Below are 15,767 nucleotides of genomic sequence, written 5' to 3' on the forward strand. Positions count from 1 at the left end.
TTTATTAAATACATCAAAACGGAATATACTTTATTAAGGAGTGGAAGGAAAATTTTCAGAAATACTAAAACAAGTCTTCCTGGTAGTGAAAATACATCAGAAGCAACTGGTAATAGGGAAATGCACACTTCCTCTGAAATATTAAACAGCAGATAGGACAGTGAGTTATTAAACAGCAGATAGGACAATTGAGGGAAGATTTTGGTGAACAAATGAATCAGTAAATAGGACAATTAAAGCAGTGAACAAATGAATCAGCAGATAGGAAAATTGAAGCAAGATTTTGGTGAACAAATGGATCAGCAAATAGGGCAATTGAATCAAGAATTCAAGCAAGATTTTGGTAAGCAAATGAATCAGCAAATTGTACAATTGAAGCAACAACTCGACAGTAATAGTCAACATTTATCACAACAAATTGAGAATACAAATCAGCGAATTGAACAGAGTGATCACAAAATGGAACAAATACTACGTAGGTTCACCGAAGTGCAAAATTCATTTGAAGTTGTAGAAACTATAATTAATGAACATAATAACCAAATAAGCGAACATAGTAGCCAGATCCGAGAGTTACAAAAAGAAGTATGTTCAATCAAAGTAAGACTTGTTCCTGCTAATGAGGATCCTGTCAATGCTCGAGCTAATATTGACCGAGTTCTTAATGACATTATAGAAACAACACAATATCACCAACGAAGGAATAGGAGAGAGAGTGATTTATCTGGATCTTCGATAAAAAGAGAGAGTGAGGATAGTGTTCAGCATCAGAGAATAAATCGTTCCTCTCATCGTGGAAGAAATCATCCTGTAAATGCTCGACATGTGAAGGATACGAACAGAGGTAAATTTTTTCGAGTCACTGAAATCAAACCTCTTACAAAATTTAGTGGAAGATCTGAGGATTTACCAGCTAGTGCGTTTATAGAAAAATTCGAAGATGAATGTGACCTCATGGGGGTGGATGAATCTAAATTCTTAAAAATTCTTCTGCACGTTTTATTACCTCCCAGTTCAACTTGGTTTAAGACTATTAAAGTTAATTTGCATAGTTATTCTGATTTTAGGAATGCGTTATTATCTAATATTCAAAATGACTTTATGACAAAATGTGCTCTTAAAATATGCACAAGCTGTTCAAAGGGAAGAAGAAGAAAATATAAAGAGAAATAGATGTAATTTATTTTATGTTATTATGATTGATGTTCTGTTGTGATAGTGATATGGCATGTTTTGTAAGTCGTCATAACAACGGAAAACATATAATATATAGAGAATCCATCTTGTGATATATACATGTACAACATTTGAAAGTGTGTAAATGTTTAATCTATTACGTACTACAATAAAAAAGGTAATATCTAAATGAAGTGTTAAGATGGATTTTGATAAAACATTAACCTAGATTATATAAATATACGGACTGAGGGCTATAACGACAAATAAAATATGTAAAACAAGCACTAAGCTAATTAAATATTGTTGTTTTAATCATTAATAATAAAATTGATTAAAATTAAATATTAAATAGTAATACACATTTAGTGGTCGTTATACGTGGTAGTATGCAACGGGAATGATGACGAGACTCTTGACAGAGAGCACTGCACGACCAGTGTGTGCACGAACGTTTTTGGCTACTTTATGTTGCGAAGAAGTGGCCCTTTTATGGCCATGTTGATATCTGTAAGATTGTAGCCAATTTCTTGTAGCGTCGAACGAACATGGTTTAATTCCACTTTTTTGAAAACAAAGTGACTAGGAAAGTTTGGGAACCAGGGACCAGGTGGTAATTAAGTGATTAACGTACGGGCCTTTGGAGTAGTAGACCCACGTTCGATTTCCGGCGAAAGGTCATGGGGTTCGGATTTTCGTTAAGCTGTAGTTCACATCTGATATAGCCTTGCTGCTAAAAGAGAAGCAGCTACAGACAATAGATTTTCTTTTAAATATCCTCGATACTGAAAACGAATACTACAACCCAATTATTTATTGCCAACACTTTACATTACTGGAAAGTTTACTAGCCAGTGCAAGTGCCTTTAAAGCATGGGATTCCGGGTTCGAATCCTTGTAGGATACCATTAAAATGTTTCAGTACAGAATGGTAGTTTAGATTCCATCTTAAGCTGTAGGTCCACGTATCATATAGCTTTGGTGCTGAAAGGAACACTAAATTCCAATCCAACCAACTACTAATTTACATCTTGAAATTTCTAACCAGGTTTCTGGTATATTCTGATTGATTTCCTCTTTCAATGATCTTGCTCTATTCTGGAATTTCTGCTCCTAGTCCAGCTCTTTACCTATCTTAGCGTTTTATCTACTTTTCGGAACTAAGGTGATACAATACGAGCAGTTTAAGTAAAACAACAAGATTTTTTTTAAATATGTCTTTCGCAGAAAAATTTCCAAGCTATTGGGAAATTGAAACATAATGTTTGTTCTACAAAATTAAGTTTCGGAACATTTTTGCAATGTAGTCTTGGAGCAACTTCAAAGGATGTAAAGTGAATAACATATATTGAATTCCAGCTTTAAATTATATGATGTTGAAAACATTTTTATATACCTAAGTACCAAGTTATTAGAGGTGGCATTTGTCTCCCTTTCTCCCGTGAACACGTCTATGACAAACTATCCGAGAGCAATCCTTCCATTATCTTACATACAACATAGTATACGACAAATGTTGAGTAAGATATATAATTTTAGTAACTTCTGCTAATATTCGACACGATACCAAGATTATCAAAATTGGGCTTGGTCTTGTCTCGGCATCTCTCGAAATACAACTATCTGTCTCGGTCACGGTTTTTTCCGAACTCTCGGATAAGTCTTGATATGTTGATCTCGGTCTCGTCTCGATTTACTAAAGTTTGACTTAAACTCGGTATCATCAATTGTGTTATGTATGTTCAAGCATAGGCAAAACTCTGGAACGCCTGAATTATTATTTCTAGTGGGAGTGGAAGAGCTTAGAAACAATTCCACAGTGAAACAATAACGTTTCAGACACATATATTACTCATACCTTATGTATTCGTGAATTGTTTGCTAAACATGCTAAGTTTTCAGAGAGTACGAATCGAGATTGTAGACTGTGACGTCATGTTGTCAGTATGTATCCTGTGAAGGAAGTTAGTTTATTTCTAACTTGTAAGAACGAGAAAAATTGATTATTCTTCATGTTATTACACCAAGCTTCATTATTTGGATTCCTTACAAAACTTGCACGATACCCGCTTATTAATACATTGGAAGAACTATTACATTCCGGTATACCCTTTGGGGGAGCATATGTTAAAGGCGTGGTTTTCTTTGAACGATTAAATAACACAATTTCTAAGGCAATAGCTAACAACTGGAAAATATCTCCAGCAGATGGTAGTAGAACTTTCTCAGGAGAAAATTTTATTACGTTCATACGACAGCATAATGTTTCCATGCACGTACATGGGTGAGCTAATCGATTTAATGTTCATAGAAAAAACATTGTTATATAATTCCAGAAGGAACAGTTCGATATCCTTGCTGTTACCAGGTAAGAGGTGATTCTCCTTTCACGGACTATTTCTCACGAATTGTTTCAAATTATGAAGAGTCAGGGCTAAATTTAAAATGGAGAAACGACGTCTTGTATCAGCAAGAGTTAGAGAGACTTTGAACATGACACTTGAGAACAGAGTTGAGGGGAACAAATCCTTTAGCCTTGAAATGCTAATGGGTGCATTGCATTGTATTTATTGGGTATAATATTAAGTGTAATTGTCTTTCTATTGGAAATTTTTAACTACAAATACGCTTTAATTAAAACTATTTGTAGTTAAACTATAAGATTAAGAATTATAAAATGAATTCAGAGGAAAACAAGAAGGTAGTTATGTTCGTTTCACATAGACAATCATTCCTTACGATTGCACAGAATACTTAAAGAAAACCAAATTTGACGTGTTGAGAGGCAACGTAAACCACCTCAATTCATGACCAACGTTGCCACATTTTTTAAATTATGAATTTTCTATCATCTGCAAAGTTGGAATAAGTTATTGTAAAATACAAAATTGTAGTCTTTCTTTCTTCTTTTCTATTTTACTTCTGGTTCTTGTGTATATTTGAGAACTTTCTAATGTATTTTGAAAGATTAGTACCTTTAATTTTATAAGTATATATATTTCTTTATGTACATATCTTGATTATGCATGAAAAATAATGTAAAATATCTTTAAATTGAGTAATTTTTTCTCAGTTAATTGTAGCTATAAGTAAAGAAATAAATTTGTAAGGTTTTCTATATTTATATGAATTCATAAAAGCAGCAACTCGAGAAGCAGCATATATTTACCTTTTCATATACCAATTTTTGAAATCGTATCTCTTCCATCTTAGGTTTGGAATTTTATTATAAACTATTCTCAAGATATAAAAGAGTTTTGTCTTGAGCATTATATAGTTAGTAGATAGTTGTTACTAACTATAACACCAACTTGTCGTTAGCAGTTGATATTAGAGACGGACCATGCAGTGAGCCTGTATTGGAATCTAAAAACCTTTATACAGCAATAGGATAACTTGTTATATGAACTTCTTGTATTAATTCTCTATTTGATGTTGATCCCATATTGCTTCAAAGAAAAGAAGTCAGAAATACTTGTTCTAATACAAAGATATATTTTTTCCTTTTCTTAATTTCAATTGAGATTTTATATTTATAGATGCAGATCAAGGTCCGAATCACACACACACACACACACACACATATATATATATATATATATATATATATATATATATATCACTGTGTTTTGTTATAACTAATTATATTGTAACATTGTAACTTTAATGCGAAAAGTTGATTAAATTGTGGACGAAAGAAGATGGAGGACGAACCTCACTTCGCTATATAACCACTGGATAAAAATATTGTCTTGATTTGATTTCATTGGATTGGATTTGATTTGATTTGATTTGTCCATTTGATCTGTCACGTCCACTTTATTTGTAAGTCCAAGTTTTGAATGTTACTTAATAAAATCTAGCACATTTGCAGTTCATGAGAAATTATTCATATTGGTCTGCCTATATGAAACTATTCTTAGTGTTCTTACACAGCATTAATTTTATGTGGTCAAGATATCTGAATATGCAAAAAGGTATTCTCTATATGTTAACCCATTACTGCCCCTTGGCAACTTAAGTTGCCATGGCAATTTTTCGTCATAGCGCAAAAACTCATGGATTGGCATTGCTAGTTGTAACCGTAAAGTAACTTTGGGGTCTGTTTCGTTATAGAATTGTTGCATTTTCTTTGTATGATATATTGATGCGGGATTAGCACTGTTTTTTGGGTACAATGTGTTTAGAAGAGAAAGAGGCAACTGGATTTATTTGGAAGACTCCAGAAGGAAGGATTGAGGGTCTGTAAAGGAAAGATTGATTTGATTTTGATAGTTACGATTTTCCAGTGAATTTTCTCCTTGAAAATTGTAACTTTTCAAAATGTTCCCCTTTTTTTGAATATGTTGCCTGTTGGGAACTTAAGTTGCCAGGCTAAAAAAAACAAGAAATAAAAATTAATATTTTTCAAAAATATTCTAATATATATTTTCGAGTACTACTAAGACCAAATAGGCGAAAAAAGTTTTCAAAATACCAGTGGGAAATTCTGGGCACTAATGGTAAGTACTATTGCCTTAGTATATATTTGGAGAAACGAATCTATATAATTATGTGCACAAATAATTAAATGAAAATATATTTGCAAATAAAAAACATAAATAATTGTATTATATTTTTTATGCATGACATTAATGCAAGTTCAATCCAATCTATATAATAGGTGTAATCACTTAAATTTTCGTGCTAGGAGAATTGATTCTAGATGAGATGGAAGATATGATAATATCAAATCAGCTTCATGTAAATCCGAATTACCTAGTCCTTTGCATGATCAGGCTGTGTTATGCTCTTGACATAATGTATTTGAATTTCAATCCTTGTAAGATCAAGAAAACAACATAACGCTTTTAATCCTATAGCTATCGGTGACCAAAGCTAGTTTATTTACATAATGAGAATCAGAATTAGAAAGTTAAATACTTTTAGAAATATTTGGAAATAGTTTCTCGTTTTCTTAAAACTGAATTTCAATTAACTATTATTTTCAAATATATTTTATAAAATATAATTTATAAATTATAAACCACAATAGCTATTTTATATATATATATATATATATATATATATATATATATATATATATATATATATATATATAGTGAAACCTCTACTAACGGACAACTCTATAAAACGGACACCTCCCGTAACGGACATATTTTGTAATCCCCAAACACTGTAACAGGAAAAAATATATTGGCAAACCTCTCTAAAGCGTACGCTCTCTAGTACGGACACGGACAGTCTTTTCTGTCTTTTATAGGTATTATTTACCTCCGTATTACGGACACTTTCTCTAGAAACAAGTTAAAAAGTACAGTAAAAATACATTTTTAGTTATTCATACATGTGTCATCAAGGAAGCATTGTGACAACATTTTGCCTCCTCAACTGTCTGCTCAGCAACCCAGACGAAATCTCTGTTTAAAAACATTCGCATGTCCTTTGCCTGCATTCCACTACCACCCAACTTGTTTTAGACACAAAAGTGATTGACAGTTGCTCGCCGTTTTGGATGACACGTTATGCTACTGTCCCGCTGGAATCTCCAACCAAGCACAAGACAAGTTTGGTATTTTTGCCCGCGTGTACGCATATCGTCTGGAAAAAGACACTAATGGGCTACAATTAACCCACAAATTAAAGCGATATACTGAAAACTAGTAAGGAGCAATAACCATAAGTGTAAATCGCAGAAAACTATAACATCTTATTTCCATGTTGTGCCTCGAACATAGAGTATCGAATGGCAGAGGATAATGCAGGTACAGTAACATTTTTGTAATATTCGTAAATAGATGATTCATGCTAAAATATCTTTTTCTAATTGCATATTATCTTCTTTAGAAATTTACGTAAGAAAATATTCAAACCTCTCTAAGGCGGACACCTCTCTATAGCAGGCAATTATTGATTACCCACGGCTGTCCGCTTTAGAGAGGTTTCACTATATATATATATATATATATATATATATATATATATATATATATATATATATATTGTCAACCCAAGTATATTTGGAATATTCGTCTTATTGAAAATTTGGAGTTAATCTAATTGGAAGCATATTTTATTAGGTAGAAATTAAATCTTGTTTAGATTCATGTGTCAGAATTAAGAAAGATTGTAGACGAAAGGTAAAATTACAAAAGCATGTTGTATGTTATGTTTATGTAATAACCCTGAAGACACGAGTCTGCAAATGAAGTAATGTTGTTATGACAAGAAAGAGAATTGAGAAACTGTCATGTCATGAGTCTTTGTAAGAGTTTGTTAACAATCACAAATTTCGGATATGTCAAAACTATCAGACTTGCAGATGAAGGATTTCTGGAGATTTCAATCACTGGATGACAATGCAGAAACCAAGAGGTTTCGACAACGAAATAGGACAACACGGAGATGTCATCAGTTGATGCAGCGAATTTCGAAAACTGAAAAGAAGAATGAAAACCTTGTGAAGGAAGGAACGGGATCATCAGTAGCTAGGATCAGTAGACAGGATCAGTAGCCAGGGTCAGTAGCTGAGAGCAGTAGCTGAGATCAGTTGCAGAGATCCGTCATGATCAGTTTAGATGAAAGACACGTTAAGTTCTTGATTCGCTTAGAACTCAAGTGACTAGAGAAGACCTAGATGGCTATTCAGGGTCAGAGTCCGAGTCGTCGTTGAGAGACTACAATTCCACCAAGGCTACATGGTATGGAAGGAAGAGATGTCCATCATCCCAAGGAAGCAACGCAGAACCATGAAGGTATTTCTTCCTATCTAGAACTGTTGCCAGTGGTAAATAGCCAGAAACGTTGATATTGTGATCTGATATAGTCTTGACATATTCTTTCAACACACACACTCCGTACACTTGACATTAATCGTTTAGATTGAAACTACATGAGTTTTGACCTACGTAAAGTTGATTTGTTATTTGTATTTATAACCTCTCGTATATTATGCTAATCAATTAGACAATTCCTTGTTATTTCAGATAATGATCAGAGGACAACCTATCTGTCATAAAGCAAATCAATCCCCATATTAGAAACGATATTAAGATAGGTTGGCAATATATATATATATATATATATATATATATATATATATATATATATATATATATATATATATATGTGTGTGTGTGTGTGTGTGTGTGTGTGTGTTAAAAACGATATTACTCTTTTTAGATTCTTTTAGATTTAAATCATAAACATCGCTTTGCTTTATTATATTGTTATCATGTTTATCTTTCAACTTGCTAAGATATTGTAATTGCCAAGATTATATTAAAACAATTCCATAACTGAAGAGGAAATTGAATTGATCTCCCATTAGAAATTTCACATTCTTTTATCTCGATTGAGCACTTGTACATAATATAATACAGCAAATAAATAAATAAATGTATTTTGTTTTCTTTGAAGATATACCGAAATACATTTAAATATTTCGTTACATGTTCGTTTCTCTTCTCTGATTACAGGACCAAAGCATATTATATTTTAAAAAATTAATCAATTGTTAAAGGATCAACAAACGATTCAGCTCTAACAAATAGGTTATCTATATGTAAAGTATATATCTATATCTATATATATATATATATCTATATCTATCTATATCTATCTATCTATCTATCTATCTATCTATCTATATATATATATATATATATATATATATATATATATGTGTGTGTGTGTGTGTGTGTGTGTGTGTGTGTGTGTGTGTGTCCTGAATGGAGTGCTTGCTTTAAGTAATGTATAATAGCAGGTATTGTCTACATACACCAGTAAAATTTAATATCTAGCTAGTAGAAGAGTACTTTGTTACATTGTTTCAGTGTAAAGTGGACTTATAAATGTAACTGAAACATTTATAAATAAATAAATCCAGAATAACTTTTTGACTTTGTCTTCAAACACTGAGTCTTTTCCTAAAATATTTTACACGTCACGTTAATTAATATTTTAAAATTGTTTTGGAGGGTATATTACAGATAAATATTTTGGTGAATATTCTCATTGGTGTATACTTCCTGTATGGAGATGCAATTTAATCGTAGATATTTTCGTTGGAAGTTAAACTTCTCTATCTCTGAACCTGTTAATTGTAAATTTTATATTTGTATTTTTATAAGTCTATAATAAATTCGTCCAAACATTTACCAATTGCACAATGCATGTTTCGATGAAAAGATAAGATGGTATTAGTGCTATTGCAATTTAGTAAGATGCCCTTAGATAAATATACGTGTCGAATCACTTACTAGGTGGCTTCATAAAGTTGATAATATTTTGTGGTTGATAGAAGAGAAATGTCTTAGTTAGAGAGAAAAGTCAAACAATAACTTTGAATAAATTTAAAGGTGAATATGCATAGTAAAGTAGTTGTACATGAAAATTTGATTAGGCGAAGTTTGTAGTCTAGTTTCAATTATGTTTCACTTTATTTCTGTTGGGAATTCAGTGGGTATCTGAAGATTTTGCTATATGCTATATATGAGAAGCTTGTTTCCAAACACCACGAATGTAACTTGTATCCCTTTTCCGGTTTATTGTGCTTTATCTAGTGATATATATATATATATATATATATATATATATATATATATATATATATATTGTTATGTTATGTTGTTTTCTTAGGTTGGCATTTATATTTGTGTACACTTTCTTTTGTGAAATCGTATTTGAGATCACTCCTCTACTCTCCACCCAGTATTACAAAGTTGGTTCTGAGTCCAATTCCCTTTAAGCCTCGGTCTTGAAAACGTCTTTGGCCTACTGGTTCGAAGATGATGAGAAAGTGCACTAATAGTCTCAATAGTGGGGGGGAGACTCGTATTTCAGTGGTAGAGCTTGTACTGGAAATCGAAACCCAGGTAACATATGAAGACTGTGAGCTGAATCTAGATAGGGAGGGATAGCTTGACTAAATTAAAGAGACCAATCCATTTTACATTTTATTTATAAGAACAGAAAAAAAATAAAAATGAGAATACAGATGAATCTTACAAATCGGTTACTTGGAATCACAACTTGAAATTCTTACTACATCACGTTAGGGAGCACAACCCCTACATTACCCAATGGGTGCTAGAAGGTTTTTATGCTAAACCGCGATTTATTGAAAATAGTGAAATTGAAACTTCGTACATCGCAACTTGCATTGGCCCAAAGGGAAAGTGTTAATTCTCGAAGAGGGACTTTGGTCTCGAGTTGAAACTAACTTCATATTTGTAACTAAACATTCTCAAGGTGCTCATCCCGAGTTGAGGGGGAACTTTGAAAAAAATAATCACATACCTGATTTTATGCAGAGCGGCCGTAACAAGGGGAGACACACTCTCGTAGACGGTAGGTTGCAGAATCACCCGAGTCGGCGAACAGGCCTCGCTTATATAGGCGCTTCGTCCCACGCATTTCTGCCAGTCTGACGTCGCTCGAAAGCTACGTCACGAGCCTCGACGAGCTTGGAGAACTTTTTCACGCGCATGCTCAATAGTGGCTAAGACGTCTAGTTTTTCCTATGATTTTTCCTTATCACGCCGGGGTTGAAATTTCTATTTTACATTTACTTGTACATGTTTTTATTTCACGCATAGCTCCAAATACATAATGTTTTCATGTATTTATCGCTTGCGTGGTATTAACTACATTTGCATTCCCGGACCCGGCGCTGTGATCTGAGTAAATCAAAGCCAGGGTCATACCACTATTACATGCGTGTGGGTTGGTGTCAATGAGGCATCAGGTTGCTAATACAATCAGAACCTCAACTGACTCCGTTCTCCCTTTTATCTCTTTTCCTTGGTGTACACACAATTTGAAAAGCGCGGGCGTCTCACCCCATAATTTGAGTCCGGCTTAGGACTTCGAGGCATAACTGTGTAACAGTTATCCGCCGACCTCGGTAATAAAAAAAAATAACAAAAAAATGTTGAAAGTTATCCTCCTGACGGTTGTCCAAGGCAAGTTGCTGGGAGTTAAAGGGTTAATATAGAACGGGCCTTACGTAAGGTGCTAAGAAACTAAAAAACAACTTTCTCAAGAATTTTGGAGAGCATGAACGGATAAATTGCAAGAGAGCGGGATTGTAAGATTTCATGCATTTTGACTATGCTACATTTAAATGCTACAACAGTTCTACTAACAAAATAGTAGATAAAAGAACCATGTTTACTACGAAGCTTTATGATTTGGAATTTGTAGTATGAAACCTTACAATCATGGATATCCTTCTAGCTTAAAATTGTCAAGAGGTTTCGTGTGAACTCACAATAGTAGATTTTTTTAACACCAATTCCTAACCATAGTATTAAGCATGCCTTTGAACCATTTACGAGTAAACTTTTAGTACCATAAAGAGAATTAAGAGTTTGTGAGTTTACTGATTTGCTAATTACCAGTATAGTTACTGTACTGATTACCATTATAGTCATACGTGTTGAATGTGATTTGTTTCTCTTTTTTTAAACTTCATTTTTTTAACTATTTTTTTTTTTTCACACAGGGGGATTACGAACATCGAACCATTGGATCATGTACTTGCGTTTTGATTTTTGGTGTTGCATTTGCATAAAGGAGAGGTTTAGGCAGTTATTCCCAGGCAGCCGTCGGGCATGCACCCCTAGTGCAGAGGGGCCCTGCTGGACCAAAAGAATAAGATACCTGTGACCTCCAAGCTTTGCATGGGAAAGGATTTTAGACACTTATCGCCGGACAGACGAGTCGAACTTTCATCCCGTAAACGGGAGGTTCTGCTGTCTAGAGATAAACTGCCTGTGATCCTTCCCAAATAAGTGGTAAGGGTATTAGCCACTTATCGCCGGACAAACGAGTCGAACTTTCATCCCGTAAAACGGGAGGTTCTGTTGCCCAGAGATAAAACTGACTGTGACCCTGCCAAAGCTAGCAGAAGCATAAGCAGATTTAGGGTTTGCAAGTACATGAGACAAAAGCTGAATTCTGTCTTAACACTCGCGTCCCGATTTTTCATTTCCATCACTACACAAGAAATCGTCGTGAGGTCGACTGAGTCTTGCTCTGCGGAACCTAGCAACTAATCCGCTGACTTATAGCAACTTAAAGCGAGAGAAGTTGAGAATAGAAAATTTTTTCGTCGCTAATTCACTCCTTGTAAAACGCACTACTTAGAGCAGAAAAAGTATACTTGTATATCAGAGTCATAAGCTGAACACCGCCTAGTCCAAGTACGCCACTGAACTGTACTGACTTTACATATTTCAGATACACCACTTGACTAGTCAAAAGAAAACTTCGCGTACACTGTGCACTTTTATATAATGAAAACTCTTCGATAAAAAAATCACTCGCGATTTGCCCTAAAACGCAACTGAGATTTTTGGTTCCCCTATAAAGTGAACGAGCACCAGAGATTTGTTTAGAGATTCAAGAACACACAGTTGGTTACCCGGCGAACACCGAACACCATAAAACTGTTATGTTATGTTGTTTTCTTAGGTTGGCATTTATATTTGTGTACACTTTCTTTTGTGAAATCGTATTTGAGATCACTCCTCTACTCTCCACCCAGTATTACAAAGTTGGTTCTGAGTCCAACTCCCTTTAAGCCTCGGTCTTGAAAACGTCTTTGGCCTACTGGTTCGAAGATGATGAGAAAGTGCACTAATAGTCTCAATAGTGGGGGGAGACTCGTATTTCAGTGGTAGAGCTTGTACTGGAAATCGAAACCCAGGTAACATATGAAGACTGTGAGCTGAATCTAGATAGGGAGGGATAGCTTGACTAAATTAAAGAGACCAATCCATTTTACATTTTATTTATAAGAACAGAAAAAAAATAAAAATGAGAATACAGATGAATCTTACAAATCGGTTACTTGGAATTACAACTTGAAATTCTTACTACATCACGTTAGGGAGCACAACCCCTACATTACCCAATGGGTGCTAGAAGGTTTTTATGCTAAACCGCGATTTATTGAAAATAGTGAAATTGAAACTTCGTACATCGCAACTTGCATTGGCCCAAAGGGAAAGTGTTAATTCTCGAAGAGGGACTTTGGTCTCGAGTTGAAACTAACTTCATATTTGTAACTAAACATTCTCAAGGTGCTCATCCCGAGTTGAGGGGGAACTTTGAAAAAAATAATCACATACCTGATTTTATGCAGAGCGGCCGTAACAAGGGGAGACACACTCTCGTAGACGGTAGGTTGCAGAATCACCCGAGTCGGCGAACAGGCCTCGCTTATATAGGCGCTTCGTCCCACGCATTTCTGCCAGTCTGACGTCGCTCGAAAGCTACGTCACGAGCCTCGACGAGCTTGGAGAACTTTTTCACGCGCATGCTCAATAGTGGCTAAGACGTCTAGTTTTTCCTATGATTTTTCCTTATCACGCCGGGGTTGAAATTTCTATTTTACATTTACTTGTACATGTTTTTATTTCACGCATAGCTCCAAATACATAATGTTTTCATGTATTTATCGCTTGCGTGGTATTAACTACATTTGCATTCCCGGACCCGGCGCTGTGATCTGAGTAAATCAAAGCCAGAGTCATACCACTATTACATGCGTGTGGGTTGGTGTCAATGAGGCATCAGGTTGCTAATACAATCAGAACCTCAACTTACTCCGTTCTCCCTTTTATCTCTTTTCCTTGCTGCACACACAATTTGAAAAGCGCGGGCGTCTCACCCCATAATTTGAGTCCGGCTTAGGACTTCGAGGCATAACTGTGTAACAATATATATAGATGTCACTGACAATACGAACTTTTAACACTTGCATAAGTTATGTTGGGAATAAAGCAAAAGTCACAATTTATCCGAAATCCTTCTAAGTCGTTAACAATATTAATTGTAAACTCTTCTTAAAATTACGTCGGTATTTTTGACTACATTCAACATTTCATGTTGATAAATCTGTGTTATTTATCGTAAAAGTTTGGAAAAAAAGCTTCTATACTGATCAGAAACTTGTTAAAGTTGGTTGTCGGTATAATCTTAAGCACACAATAAGAAGGTCTTAGACAGAAGTAGATAATGTATTGACGGAGAACTGATAATTTAGCGGTTAGCGCTGAATAAAGCCAACAAATCGGTAATACAGAATGGTAAACGATATAGAAACAGGTTCAGGGAGCCAAACTCCTATTCAATTGTCTTAAAGAGGAATCTTAGAAACGTCCGTAGCCCTCGAAATGCTTTGATTGTTTTCAATGTGAATTGTGTATTATGCGAAGAGAGTAGATGGAAATAGGCTGTTACAATTCTAGATCTCAGTGACGACGGCCGAACACTCTATGAAGAAGCACTAACTAGGAATGATTTCAAGTACCTGAGTAAAATCTATATATCGTCTAAAAACCCTTGCCATGAGAAATATGAAACCGTTTTCAAATCACGGGTAAACCTACAATCCGACGTTATAAGGGGCCAGATCGTATGTGTTTGTGACCTTATGTATGGCTAGTGATGTGAAGTGAAAAATTTCCCGCGGAAAACTTTCCGCTACGTTTTTCGGGAAAATTTTCCGTTCTAAAAAATATCAGTAATCAAGTAACAATTCCGCAGTATTTATAATATTGGTTGAGTTCTTGTATAGAAATGGTATAAACTGAAAGATCATTTAAAGAATCTGAAAATTTTCATGGCTCACACAATTTTCAGTACTATGTAGGAAAAAATGAAACAATTTTTCATGAATCGAAATATTTTCTGTCTAATATGGAAAAATTGAAGAACTTTTTATGTCGGAAAATTTTCATCATTTTGAAGAAAAAAGTAAAACAACTTTTTGTGAATCGGAAAGTTTTATTGCTGTGTAGAAACAAGTGAAAGGAATTTTCATAGATCGGAAAATTTTCATCACGATGTAGAAACAAATGCAAAAATTTTTCATAATCCGGACAATTTTGGATATTAAGTATAATGATGTTAGGTGGAAATTTTTCCACCATATTTCACTGCACATTCAGCTACAAAATTGAATTTCTGTAGAGGAAAGTTAGTCAGCAAAAAATTATAATTTTCCAATTAGCTTTCGGGAACCGGATTCTATTATTTAAAATTTCAATTTTTTAAAAGTCATGAATATTTTCCGATTCATAAAAACATACTCCACTTATTCCTACATCGTTGTTTAGCCGTGAAATTTATTGGTGACAGATATTGTCTCAAAAAGTTCCACGAAGTGAAAATTTAACGATTCTTCATTCCAAGAATGTTTCAAAAAATTCAATGCGTTCTTCCCTCAGAATCCACCTTTGATCTTACAATATTAGACTTCGTCAGTTGAATACGCATAGGACGGTTTCCTCATAGCTTTACTACTTTTAAAGGTTTACATACTGCAACATTTATAAATAAGTAGATATAATATAAAGTGTCTACTGTAAATTTTTGACTACCCAAACTTCGAGTTTCAGAACTCATGAAAGCAAATACTGATCATTTTCTGGAAATAAACATTTATTTATTCATTTATTCATTCAGAAGAGAAAGTAAAATATAACTAATAAGGAGCAGCTAATAAGGGAGCTGTTCTTCCAATAAAATAATAAAAGAAACATAAAATGTTGTACTATTAGCGCTGCGTTCTAAAAGCA

The sequence above is a fragment of the Thermobia domestica genome, chromosome 8, assembly GCF_964235325.1.
Source record: "Thermobia domestica chromosome 8, izTheDome1.hap1.1, whole genome shotgun sequence".
NCBI classification, from domain to species: domain Eukaryota; kingdom Metazoa; phylum Arthropoda; class Insecta; order Zygentoma; family Lepismatidae; genus Thermobia; species Thermobia domestica.